The following is a 14,519-nucleotide window of genomic DNA, read 5'->3' on the forward strand; positions in this document are numbered from 1 at the left end:
CCCCAATAAGGACACGAGGTCCATTGAGAGGAGCATTAAGCAAGTCCCTAATAGGAGTGAACTATGAATTGTAGATACACTTGGATTATCCCAATCTATATTGAATGGTTGGCCAATTGTTGTGATAGCAACATTAGGCAAGTGTCCGAAAGAGGTTTGGTTTGGATTATAGGTAGATTTGGAAAATTTTCCAAATCTACATTTATTGGTTGGCCAAACCTATTATGAAGAGAATTAGGCATGTCCCTTATAGGAGGGAACTATGAATTATATATAGTTGGAAAATTATCCAAATCTATATTGAGTGGTTGGTCAAATATAGTGAGAGGAGAATTAGGCAAGCTCTTGGTTAGGGTTAGCATTAGGAAACTCTTTAATCGGAGTGAGGTCTAGCTAGAGGAGAATTATACAAGTCCCCACCAATAGGATTGAGACATGAACTTTAGATAGATTAGGATTATTATCCTCAATGGTTGGCCAAATCTAGAGCAACAAGCATTAGGCAAGGTCCTAGTAGGAGTTAGCTATAAACTCTATATAGGTTTGGGCAATTCTATATCAAGTATCTGATCAAATCAAGTCAAAGGAGCTTTTAGGTGAGTGCATATAGAAGTGAGCTAGAATTGTCTAAATCTATATTGAATGGTTGGCCAAATCTAGTGAGATAAGCATTGGGTAAGTCCCCAATAATGGGTGAGGTCTAGGGAGAGGAGAATTATATTTATAAGAGTAAGCCATGAATTACATATATATTTTGACAATTGTCCAAATCTATACTCAATAGTTGACTAAATCTAGTGAGACCAGCATTAACTATGCTCCCAACCAATGAGGGTGAGAAAATCTATATTGAATGGTTGTCCAAATCTCATAAGAAGAGCAATATGAGTGAGCTATGAATTATATATCAATTTGGACAATTGTCTAAATCTTTATTGAACGGTTAGTCAAACCTTGTCAGAGAAGAATTAGGTGAATCCCCAGTAGGAGTGAGCTATGAATTGTATATAGATTTGGACAATTACCCAAATCTATATCAACAAATGGCTGGTTAAATCTAGCAAGAGGAGCACCAGACAAATCCCAAATAAGGGCGAGCTGAATAGGGTTGAGGTCTAGCGAGAGGAGAATTCTGGAAGGCCTCGATTCATAGCAGCAAGCTATGAATTGGAGTTACATTTTGATAATTCTCCAAATATATATTGAATGGTTGGCCAAACCTAGTGATATGAGTATTTATAGATAAATCCCCAATCAGGTTTAGCCTTAAGGTAAGTATCCAATAGGGGTGAGGTCTAGTGAGAGGAGTATTACTGAAGTCCTAAATAGAAGTGAGCTATGAACTATAGTTAGATTTGGACAACTATCCGAATATATATTGAATGGTGCCCAAATCTAGTGAGATGAGCTATAGGCAAGTCCCCAATTAGGCAATTCCCCAAAAGGTCTAGGTCACATGTGATGTCATTATGCAATTCCTTTTTTATTGAAGATAGCACTAGGGCATGCCTGGGTGATGTTCTCCCATAGAGATGTCATGAGAAAAAGCTCATTTCAAAGCCAAATGAAGCCCCCCTTAATCCTTCCCCATAGGCATATTTAGAGGATGCTTACACTCTTCATTTTATGGAGCTTTTAGGAGGAAAAAAGGTCAAGCTACAGGTGGTGTCGTAGTTCATGATCCTCGAGGGGATGCCTTTCTCAAGCAAGAAGAATTTCTGAAAGGGATAAATTCCAACAACGCAGTAAAATATGCTACTCTTGTTATGGGTCTCAAATTATGATTGGATCATGAGGTAAAAATGTTAAATGTTAAAGGTGATGCACTATTGTTAAAATTAAACAAATTCAAGGCACTTGGGCATGCAAAAATACCACTTTAAAATCTTGTCTAAGACAGGTGAGGAAGCTCATGGAGGAATTCGAGGTCATAGAAGTAACTCATGTAGCCAGGGATAGCAACAAGTAGGTAGATGCACTAGCCAATGATAGGCTAGAAACACCTTTTCTAGGAGCCATGAAATTCAAAGGGCAGGACCACCTTCAAGAGATCATACAGTTTTTGGAGCTAGGGTAAACCCAACTCACATGACAAAGGAGAAAAAACGGTGGCTAAAAAGGCGGTTAGGAATAGGCTCATTAATGGTAATGCAAGGGGTAAGGATTTCATTTTAAGAAGGCTATGGAGTATGTGGCGGCCATTTTGCACAGTAAATCACAAGTAGGAAACTTTTATTTTAATGGACGTTACACTTGGGTCAAAGCATGATAATGTGCTCAAAAAAGCAAGTCCCAAGACAATGCTAATCAGCACAATTTTTGGATGTGCTAACTAGATCTGAAGATGACCCACAATGAAAATTTCCTATCATGCTATATATCATTGGGAAGCTATTGAAAAAAATAATCTTTATGTATAATCTCTAACAAATTATGATTTGATTTGCAAGAATTTCACCACTGCTAACAATTGCAAAAAGCATAGCACGTTAACATGGTCCCACCCACTTGGCCTAGCCTACTCAGGGATGCTCAACATTGGTGCAGGAAAAATAAGGCTTGCCAGATTGTAGGAGATAAAAGGCTCACTTATGCGTCACAGAATCCCTTCTTCTCTTTTGTTCCATTTGAGAAATGGGAAATTGATGCAATTGATCCCCTGCCAAGAACATAGTGAGGGAAATTTTACATTATTGTAGTTGTTGATTACATGACCAGATTGGCAAAAGCAGCTAGCACTAAGAGAACAACAACTAAAGATGTTGGTAAGTTCATGTTTGATAATATATGCTGTAGGTTTGGAACACCCTTCGAGCTAGTATTAGATTATGGACCACGGTTGAGGGTAGATATTGTTTAGGAACTTCTCGATAGACTGTAAATCAAACAAAGGTATTCTAGCCCCTATTGTCCTTAATGCAATAGTTTGGTGGAGAAAATTAATGGAGTTTTGTGTAAGATAATTATCAAGTAGGTGGAGAACAGACTGGTCAAAGGATTGGGACACACTTGACAGAGGCCTTATGGGCTTACAAAACGTCGCTCAAAGTAGCCATGCAATTTACATCTTTTCATCTAATGTATGGCCAAAAGGCCTTACTGCCTCTATACGTGGAGATTCCAAGCATTAGAGTCTTGAGCAGACAAGTTGAGCTGCAAGAGAAGTATAAGGAATGCCTACTAGACCTACAAAGGAATGAGTTTGATAGAGATCAAAAGCAATTAGCGTCCACATGGAGTAGGCCACCAAAAAGAGCCTGTATGTATATGTGTGTGTGTGTGTGTGTGTGTGTATTTATTTACATATGTGTATTTAATTATAACCCAAACACACACACACATGTAAATTTATATAAACAAATGAGTGTGTGTGTTTATATATACATATACATATACATATATAAGATTACACGCATATATGCATACATAGCACATATATATTTATTTAATGCACTACATATACATACATACATACATATATATATATATAGAGAGAGAGAGATATATATATAAATGTGTATATATATATATATATATATATATATATTATGTGTGTATGTATAAAAAGAGAATATGTATATGTATATATAAAGAGTATATAAAGAAATAAGTATATATATTGTATGTATGTGTATAAAGAGCATATATATATATATATGTTTACATATGTATCTTTGATTGTCTCTCTCTCCCTCTTGACACATCACCACTCTTTCAACGTGGAAAGAATGAGGGATTTGAAAGCGCACCTAGGATGGGAAGGAGGAGACCACCAATGATGCTCAGATCGAGCACAATTCAAAGAAGATTGCTCCCCAACGACAGCAATTTGGCTGGTTTACAGAGAGGAGGTGGCCGTATACACTCCCCACAGATAGAAATTTGGTTGCTATACAAAGAGGAAGTGGCCATGTATGGTCAGCAAGCCGTGGTCCAGAGCACAAGTTGTTAAGCGAGCTCATCAAGCTAAAGCATGAAAAGGCAACCTTAAGCAAGTCGCGGTCTAGAGCACAAGGAGATGAGCGAGCATTGACGAGCTGGAGCATGAGGAGGCGATCTTGAGCGAGCGTGGTCCCGAGCAAATGGAGCTGAGCGAGCTATGATGGGAGCTAGAGCTAGAGTGAGTTATGGTTAGAGCTAGAGTGAGCATGGTCTAGAGTGTATGGAATTGAGTTGAGCGTGGAGTGTGGAGAGCTGAGCATGAACATCGAGTAGTGTGGAGCTTAAAGAAGTGTGAAGGTCGATCCATTTGAGCAGCAAGCGAGTATGAAGGTTTCTCTCCTCGAGTCATGTGGTTGGGGAGAGATCTCTCCTTAATAGAATAGATATGATTCTTGTTAGTTGAGACCATATTTAAGTTTTTTTGTTTGGAACGTCTTTATAACCACTCTTAAGATTATCTTTTTAGTGCTTGTTTCTTTGTCCCATAAAAGAAACATGTATGTGATGAACCGGTTTTTGTGTTTGTTTTAGTGTTGTTTGCATTAGCATGCCTTGGGGTGAAACTACTAATAATGACGTGTGTAGTCATGTAGAGGAAATTGGGTTAATTAAATAAAGTTTAATTTTAGTTTATTTTAGTCCTTCCTAATTAAAAACATGTAATTGATAACACGTTGTAATACGCGTGGGTGTTGTTGCATTTTATATCCTCGATGCAGCGAGAGAGTGGGGCGGAGGCTTAAATAAGATTGTTGAATCCATGGCTGAGACCAGATTCTTGCGCAAGTTCGATTTCAAGATATCTTTTCCATATTCATAAGCTTTGGAAAACTCTTGTTACAACCGCACGCAGGGTTCACAGATGAAATGTTATTATCCCAAAGGAAATCTGATTACCCCGTAAGGAGCATGTGTGTCACAGATTTCCCCGTAAGGAGCATAATGTGTGCCAGCCAGAGCTTTCCCACAGCACTCACCAAGGCCCTTTGGCTGTGCGCGCGGAGAGACAACCGACCAACCTTCGGTGAGACCTTAGGTATGAGACAAGCTTGTCTGTGCCCAACGTGCTTTGATCACACAGCTAGCCTTGCCTCTGATTGCCTTGACCTTAGGTGCGAGACAACCTTGAGTTTGCCCAGCGTGCTTCGACTACCCCTAAACCTAACCCTGATCGACGCCGAGGCCGAGAGACGAGGTGGCGGTCTCCTTCCTGCGTGCGCGCGGTTTCTTCCTTTTTGGAGAATTTGCGCAATTGATGAGGGGCCATGGGGCCATGAGATGATGTGCTACGGTGCCGTCCCGTCAGCTCTCGTCGAGCGAGGCCGGCACAGTTCCACATCACCAGATGGGCCATGACCCTTCTTTTTAAGATGCAATCGGAACAAGCGCACTCGTCGGTCTTTATTGCGTTCTGTGAGCCCCTTACGGCCTCCCTAAATCTGGGATTTGTGTAGAGCCGGATCCGCTTTATTTTACAAGATAACACCAAACGTGATAGGGTTTACACCTTCCCGCAGCTCAAATCTTAACTTCATCTTGATTTAAAAAATGCATCTTACTCATCTAGCCAAGCCTCATGATTATCCTAAGGAGCCTAAGGAGCCTCATAACTTTACGACAAACTCTCAAGTGTCATTGGGTGTTCTAACACAAACACACACACACACACACAGAGATAGGGAGGGGGGATGCTAGTTACACCAGAGCCTATTCATGTACTGAAGGCTCTAGTGAGGTGGATAAAATTTGAATCATGGCATATGGTTCCTCCACATGATAGTTCCGGAAAAAAGATTAAAAAGTCACGAAAGTGCATGCTACAAAGAATTGGTCGCTAGTTTAAATACAACGGATCCTACAAGATTTAAATTAGGCCAACCCTCTTCCTTCCTACTGCATTCCTTCAAGCCCTCTCGCCATCCACGCTTTTTCCTTCTTCATTTTGAGAGCAATGTGCCATCAAAGTTTGGTGGTCATCTTATACTTAAGGATCCAGCGAGAAAGGTTATAGTCTAGGGACACGACGTAGATAGGTATGTTCACGTGCGAACACATCGCTTTGAGATCTAGATCGTCGAAGCTATTGACCACAATGGCACGGACTCTCTTGTATGCTCTACCATGGATGCATGATCCGCCTCTGAATTCAGAGCATGCCCTCTACCAGTCGATGACGCGAGAAGGAAGACAACGAATAACGATTACACACACAAAACTGGTAGTATTTGACTGAGCTTGGTGAAGCACCGTGATTCAAGACCATGAATGTGATGCACCATGATTCAAGGCCATGGACGTGTCGTCTGCTTCTAGGTTGGGAGTGTGCCCTCTATCGATTGGCGACACAAGGAGGATGACAGTGAATGACAATGGAAAATTTAAGCTTGACCATGACGGACGACAGAGTTTTGAATTTGAACTTAACCATGACCATGACGGTGTGTTTAAATTTGACGGGCGTGTTTTGAATTTGACTGCCTTTTGGTGGAATTTGTGTCAGTTCTTAAAATTTGGTCATACTAGAATCCTCAAATAACTTTGTTTGTATCAATGTCGAATTGAAAACCTTTTAAACTCGAGTTTGAGCCTGAGCCAATATTGAGAAAAGGGTTTAGTTTTAAGTTTTTCCATCTTGAGTGTGAGCAAGATCTAGAAAAGTTGCTTTGCGAAAGCCGTCCATATTGTTTTTTAGTTTGTGTCACCATCCACAAAAAACAGGTTTGCTTTAGCCTAGAATTTGTTGAACAAGGGTTCAAAATTCAAATTTCAATTTGTGCCAAGATCCATAGAAATTTTATTTTCTTTAGCCTATAACTTGTTGAACTTGGGAATGGCCTTCTCAATTTTGTGTGCAAAGGATCAAAGAGCTTGTGACATTTCAACAATTTTGAGTTTAATTAAGAGTTATTGTTTCTCCTTTACCACACGATGATGACATTCATGCTCTAGAAAAATGTGCTTTTGCTCATGTAGTTGGAGCAAAAGAGTTGCATCACTGTGCACCTTGCACTTACCAACAAGTAGTTTGAAATTATTGGGTTTCACAAACTATCAAGTGAACACTTTCAAAACTTTGTATATTTGCAAAATTGAGTGAGAGAGATAACAAGGGACAAGATTTTATGTCTCATTATGATAGTTTTGTGAGCCTAAGTTAACAACATTTCAAACATATCCATGCTTTATAAACTCTCAAATTTTAAAGTTCCAATACTCAAATTTCTAAGTACCAAGACAATTTAAAAAGTGCCAAAATTCTTAAACTAGTGTTCAGTTGTCCATATCTTTGTCCAACTCCCATATCAAGAAGGATGCCTAAGGATCTAACCAGGTTGGTGACCAACTTTATATTCCACTATCCAAATATTCATGTTATTTGTGAATGGCTCTAGATTAAAAGAGATAGTCTTCTACTTTTGTGGAGGAGTTTACTTGTAGTGTAACTCTAGAGCCAAAGATACTCATTTCAAGAAAAAAAGAGCTAAAGTGAATCCATTCAAAGACCAAAAGAGCTAAACCGAATCCATTCAAAGAGAAAAAGAGCCACATGGAATCCATGTATAGGTATGCAATATATCTTTCTTATTCACATGACTAAATCATCAAAATAAAGAAAACATGTTAATATAAGCCTAATCTTAGATTAAATGACTTAACATAGATTATAGATTAGAGATTTTTTAATTAAATGCATTAATATATAGTGATAGATTAAATGCATTATTCTTACTCATCTAGCCAACCCTCATGATTATCCTAAGGAGCTATACCACAAACTCTCGAGTGTCATTGGGTGTTATAACACACACACATAGAAAGGGGGGATGTTAGATTCATGAGAGCCTATTCATGTACTGAAGGCTCTAGTGAGGTGGATGGAATTTGAAGCATGGCCTATGGTTGCTCCATATGGCAGCTCCGAAAAAAATATTAAAAAGTCACGAAAGCGTGTGCTACAAAAAAATTGGTTTCCGGTTTAAATACAACGGATCTTACAAGATTTCAATTAGGGGAACCATCTTCTTTCCTACTGCATTCTTTCTAGCCCTCCGCCATCCTTGCTTTTTCCTTCTTCATTTTAAGAGCAATGTGCTATCAAAGTGTGGCGGCCATTATTGAAGTGTAGACAATCAATTGCAAACTACAGACATTGGTAATGTTTCTGAACAAAACGCTTTGTGAGCTCTATGGGTTTTTTAATGCAATGACATGTTATTATATTTACATTTTAAATAGAGCACTTTGTATACTCTAAGGATTTTGTGATGCATTTCATCATTCATATTTTACTTTTCCTAAACAAAGTTTTTAATAATTTAAATTTATTACATATTAACAAGAAAAACTATATTGTAATTGAACACTACAATGTAAATCTCAACACTATCATTTAAATTTGAATAAACATTTGATTTTTAAAATACTATTCGATACTCTCATATAATTTTTTATCAGAATTGATTTAAATACATAACATTTCTTTTAAAAATTTATTTTTTTTAAATTTTATCTTGCTACACATATTTTAATAATCTTGAACTTATCAATTTTTATATAAAGTTTTGGAAAATACCAAATATTGAAAGGTTGGTAATTTCTTACATCCCATTCTACAGGTTGTTCACTTCTGTTGTTATAACTCTTTGGTGAGGCTTTATAATTTATTGAATGTAATCCATTGATCCCTTACTTTCTTTAGATTATCATGATATAGAGATAATCACATTATATTTCGAGATTCTAGGTTTGCCATTCGAGAAAACTCCACACTCTCCTTTTTGAAGGGAATTTTTTCACTATCCTTACTACCCTTTTCATATAATACTTCTTTCTTTGATTCATGGCTTCATAAGTCACACTCTCTATGAAAACTCTGGCTGCATAAATGGAGTGTTGACCAGAAAGTATCCAATATTTGTATTCATGAAGATGGTCTCTCCTCACCGTCTCCAAAGGTTTGTTGATGGCCTTATCAAAAGGCATTAGATCATCACATGATGCAAGTGATCTAGGGTGATCTATGAGTTGAAAAGCATTAGGCAAATACCCTAAAGGGTTAGTATTAGAAAATCCCCCAATAGGGATGAGGTCTAGTGAGAGAAGCATTAAAAGTAAGTCCCCACGAAGGGTTAGTATAAGGCAAGCCCCCAATAAGGACACGAGGTCCAGTGAGAGGAGCATTAAGCAAGTCTCTAATAGGAGTGAAGTATCAATTGTAGATAGATTTGGATTATCCCAATCTATATTGAATGGTTGGCCAATTGTTGTGATAGCAACATTAGGCAAGTGTCCAAAAGAGGTATGGTATGGATTATAGGTAGATTTGGAAAATTTTCCAAATCTACATTTAATGGTTGGCCAAATATATTATGAAGAGAATTAGGCAAGTCCCTTATAGGAGGGAGCTTTGAATTATATATATTTGGACAATTGTCCAAATCTATATTGAGTGGTTGGTCAAATATAGTGAGAGGAGAATTAGGCAAGCTCTTGGCTAGGGTGAGCATTAGGAAACTCTTTAATGGGAGTGAGGTCTAGCTAGAGGAGAATTAGAGAAGTCCCCACCAATAGGATTGAGACATGAGCTTTAGATAGATTAGGATAATTATCCTCAATGGTTGGCCAAATCTAGTGCGACAAGCATTAGGCAAGGTCCTAGTAGGAGTTAGCTATGAATTGTATATAGGTTTGGGCAATTCTATATCAAGTAGCTGATCAAATCAAGTCAAAGGAGCTTCTAGGTGAGTCCATATAGAAGTGAGCTATGAATTATAGTTAGAATTGTCTAAATCTATATTGAATGGTTGGCCAAATCTAGTGAGATAAGCATTGGGTAAGTCCCCAATAATGGGTGAGGTCTAGTGAGAGGAGAATTATATATATAAGAGTGAGCCATGAATTATATATATATTTTGACAATTGTCCAGATCTATACTCAATAGTTGACTGAATCTAGTGAGACAAGCATTAACTAAGCTCCCAACGGGGATGAGAAAATCTATATTGAATGGTTGTCCAAAACTTTATTGAACGGTTAGTCAAACCTTATCAGAGAAGAATTAGGTGAATCCCCAGTAGGAGTGAGCTATGAATTGTATATAGATTTGGACAATTGCCCAAATCTATATCAACAAATGGTGGCTAAATCTAGCAAGAGGAGCATTAGACAAATCCCAAATAATAGGGTTGAGGTCTAGCGAGAGGAGAATTCTGGACGGCCCCGATTCATAGCAGCAAGCTATGAATTGCAGTTACATTTTGATAATTTTCCAAATATATATTGAATGGTTGGCCAAACCTAGTGATATGAGTATTTATAGATAAATCCCCAATAAGGTTTAGCCTTAAGTAAGTATCCAATAGGGGTGAGGTCTAGTGAGAGGAGTATTACGGAAGTCCCGAATAGAAGTGAGCTATGAACTATAGTTAGATTTGGACAACTATCCGAATATATATTGAATGGTGCCCAAATCTAGTGAGATGAGCTATAGGCAAGTCCCCAATTATGCTTAGAATTAGGCAATTCCCCAAATTGTCTAGGTCACAAGTGATGGTCATTATGCAATTCCTTTTTTATGTAGATTTGGATATTTGGCCAAATGTTTGTTGGTGGGACTTGGACAAATTGAATAAATTTTAATATCTTTGTCGAACTGTTGTGTCAAGCTAGAACAATATCTAGCGGTTTGGTTAGCTAGATACGTACAAAGAATAGGTGTCCTAATGGGCTATCACACCTTGGCATGATGTGATAATATCCAAGGGTTTGGTGATCTTGGTAACTGGGAGGAATTCTAAGTGGGTACCACCAGTGGTGTTGACTCCCAAAACAAATGGGAAGTGGTAGGTTTGTGTTGACTACAAGCCCCTCAACGCAGCCACAAAAAGAGATCATTTCTCCTTACCATTTCATGATGAAATCATGAATGAGGTAGAAGGTCATGAATTTTGTACTATTTGTGATGATTATTCTCGTTATTTTTAAATAATAATTACACAAGAAGATTAGTGGAAGACCACTTTCATCACCCCTTGGGGATGTTTTCCATACAAAGTGATACCCTTTGGTATCACCAATGCCCCAACCACCTTCCAATGGTTTATGGATCATGTTTTTCAACAATATTTTGGTTCTTCTATTCTAGTCTTTATTGATGATCTCTACATCTATTTCTCAAGAATTCTACATCTACCTAAAGTTAACATTAGGACCTTAATGGAGCCTTCTTGGGCCCTTTTATTTGGCAGTTTAAGGGAGTCAAACCTTTTCTCTTAAGAAGAAACGTTTTCTAATTTGAAGCTTCAAAACGGCTACTTTATTCGAATTTGAATTTTGGGGGGAAAATGGAATTTAAAATCTAGCAGATAAAACCATATCATGTAACATATCTATGGGAATCTCTTGATGCGTAGATCACGGATCCGTAATCTCCGCTCAAATCGGAGCTTGTATGTAGAAGTTATGGAGGTCCGAAAATTGTAAAATCCCCCCCCCCCTTTTTGGGGGAAAAAGTGCACCCTTTGACCACTCTTACACCTCTCTTAATCACCAATGGTTTTTGCGTGCATGGCAAGCTCCTATTTGTCAAAAAGTTAAATGTTTCCATAACCTCATGGCAAATTAAAGGGCCCAAAAAGACTCCATTGAGTTCCTAATGTGAAGGCCTCAATGACTTCATCAGCTGGGCAGGCAACTCAACCCTAACAAGTGTCTCATTGAGGAAGAAAAGGTGGTTCTCTTGGGCCATATCATTTCAAAGGTAGGAATCGAGGTAGATCCTGGAAAATTTTAAGCTCCACTTTCATCACCCCATAGGGATGTTTTGCATACAAAGTGATGCCCTTTGTCTCACCAATGCCCCAGCCACCTTATGAATTATGTTTTTCAACACCATTTTGGTTCTTCTATTCTAGTCTTTATTGATGATTTCGGCATCTATTGCTCAAGAATTCTACTTTTAGATAAAGTTGAGGATGGTCTCAATAGATTTCATCAGTTGGGCGGGCATGTCAACCCTGACATGTATCTCATTGGGGAAGAAAAGGTGGTTCTCCTAGGCCATGTCATTTCAAAGGCAAACATTGAAGTAGATCGTAGAAAAGTTTGAGCTCTTATGGCCCTCCCTTCACCGTCAACCAACAAGAGAAACTAGAATCTTTCATAGAGGGTCAGGTACATGAGTGGGTTCATACATGTCCTCTCACAAGTAGTATTTGTCAGGCATTTTTCTGAAAGGTGTTTTGGGCTTGTGTACATATGGTATGCATGGCGTGTGGAGAGTTTTGCTTTGGAATGCGTTGGCAGATGTACAGGGTGGATGGTTTTGTTTTGGGCTCGTGTAGGCCTGTCCGGAGCGTGGTTCGCTGGAGGTGATATCAGCTGTTCGGCCACTTTGGTTGTGTACGCGTCCCAAATAAAGTGGGCACTGGAAGGTTGTATTTGAAGTGTGCATGGAAGCATGGGCCAATGTTGCCTTGTAGATGGTGTGAAATGTCAAGTTTGGATGGGCGTATGCATGGTCGCGAAGGAGGTGGCACAAAAGCATGGTGTGAAAAGGAATGTGATGGTGGCCATCCATTAGGCTTTAAACAAAATAAAAAAATAATAATATTAACGTGGCCAATAAAGCAAAGACCACGTGGAGCTTTACATTGCTGCCAACGGGAGCCTCTAGAAGGTTGGCGAATCATGGTTTGAGCTGTCTTTAAGGTGTGTGTAGCCGCCTTGTGCGAGGACGGCTCTGGTCATTCTGCAGAGACAAATGCGAAGGGAGGAGCCGCCTTGTGGGAGAGAGCCTGGAGCGCAAGACGAAGAAAGTGGCCTTTTGTTTGTGTGTGGCTAGGTGCAGCCCCACAGGCGCAGCCGGAGGCGCTCTCGTGAGCGGACAGAGCCAAGGGAAACAGCTGCAGCGCGCAGAGCAGAAGCATGGTGAGGTGACCTTGCTGGGAGGCCGCTTTTGAGGTGGAGCGCAGACACATAAGGCGACAGAGAGGACCAACGTGTAGCTGCTCTGATGGCCAGTGGTGGCAAGTTCGCCACAAGAGGGACGTGGAGGTTGCTGATGGGCTGACGACTTGTAGAGGAGGTCGCCTAGACGATGGCTGTGGGCTGACTGGGCAAAAGGAGTGTAAAGAGGGGGCGTGCTTCAACAATTGTGAGGCTAGCACGTGAAGCAGATGGGGGTGTTGGCACAGGCGAAGACTAGAGAAAAGTCTTGCGGTGAGTTGTTTGGGTTGTTGTTTGGCTGTGGTGGTGGACAAACGAAGAGCAGGGGCTGGATGTGCTGGAGTAAAGTGAAGTGGGTGGTTTTTTTGAGGTGGTAGTTGAAGAGAGTCAGAGAGACAGAGGGATGCCGACTGCAAAGGGGGCCGCCTGGAAGAGAAGGACAGAGGTGTTGCTGCTTGGCTGGTGGCGTCGGTAGCACTGCAGAGAAGCTGCTGTGGCAGAGGGAGTGTTCGTTGTGAGGCTGGCAGAGGATCAACACAGAGAGAGAGAGAGAGAGAGGTGTTGGTGGTGATTGATGCAAGTGAAGGCAAGAGGTGTAGCCGTTTCAGAGAGTGCTAGCGATACACACAGAAGCGATGGGCTGCAGAGAGAGTTGAGGGTTGCTGGTGGGGCACCCTCTGAAGAGTGAGAGTGGCCGGGTTCTTTCTGGTGTGGTTGGCACAACACGCAGGCGAGAGGTTCGCGGCGATTGGAAAAGCCGACTGTGGAGAGAGCGCAGTGCAGAGAAGTGTTGATGTGTTTGTGGCTAAAAAGGCTTGGTCATCAGACGCAAGGTCGTAATTCCTGAGGTGGTGTGGCCGTGGTGGAATTCCCTTGGCAGTAAATCTAGGCCTGAGTGTTTGTAAGTTGTGTGAGTAAGGCTTCTATGTCGGGAGAAGCTTGTATACAGTGTTGATGACTGGGACTCTAATTGCTGGGTGTTTGCTTTGTCTATGGTGCCCCTGTTTTATGCTGTCTTTTTGGCATGGGTGGTGTGGTGAGCTGTGAGAGAAGTGTTCCAGCTACTGGCTGGTGGTGCCCCCGTTCGTGATGTTCGTTTCCAAGGCTGTTGGAGTGGATAGCTATAGAGGCAGGTGATTCCGTGTGTCTGGAATTTTCGACAGTATTCTCATTAGAGTAGTTGACACATCAGAATGTTTTTACATCAAGAGAAGAGAAAGAGATGCATTTCCAAGAGGTAAAAAAATATTCTGAGTTCTTTGCTCACCATTTCACCACCTATATGGGATGACACATTTTATGTTAATGCTAGTGTTGGTGTAGATACACTAGGAGCTGTAATTATGCAAAAAGATTTGTATACCTCATTTATGAGGTGCCAATGTATTTCATTAGCCGAGTAATGACTTGCTAATAAAGGGTACATAGAAATAGAATAAATGGTCTTACCCTTAATGTTTTCCTTGAAGAAAATCCGCCCCTACTTCTTGCCCAGACAGTTTGTGGTTATCACTATAGAGCCAACTTTCCCTTATATAATAGAGCACACGGGGACTTCTGCGAGGATAGCATAGTGAAGTAAAGATTCAGGAATATGATTACACCTTTATTGAAGATAGCGCTAGGGCAT

Source organism: Cibotium barometz, chromosome 21 (genome assembly GCF_041138505.1).
Source record: "Cibotium barometz isolate CiBa-2024 chromosome 21, ASM4113850v1, whole genome shotgun sequence".
Taxonomy (NCBI): domain Eukaryota; kingdom Viridiplantae; phylum Streptophyta; class Polypodiopsida; order Cyatheales; family Cibotiaceae; genus Cibotium; species Cibotium barometz.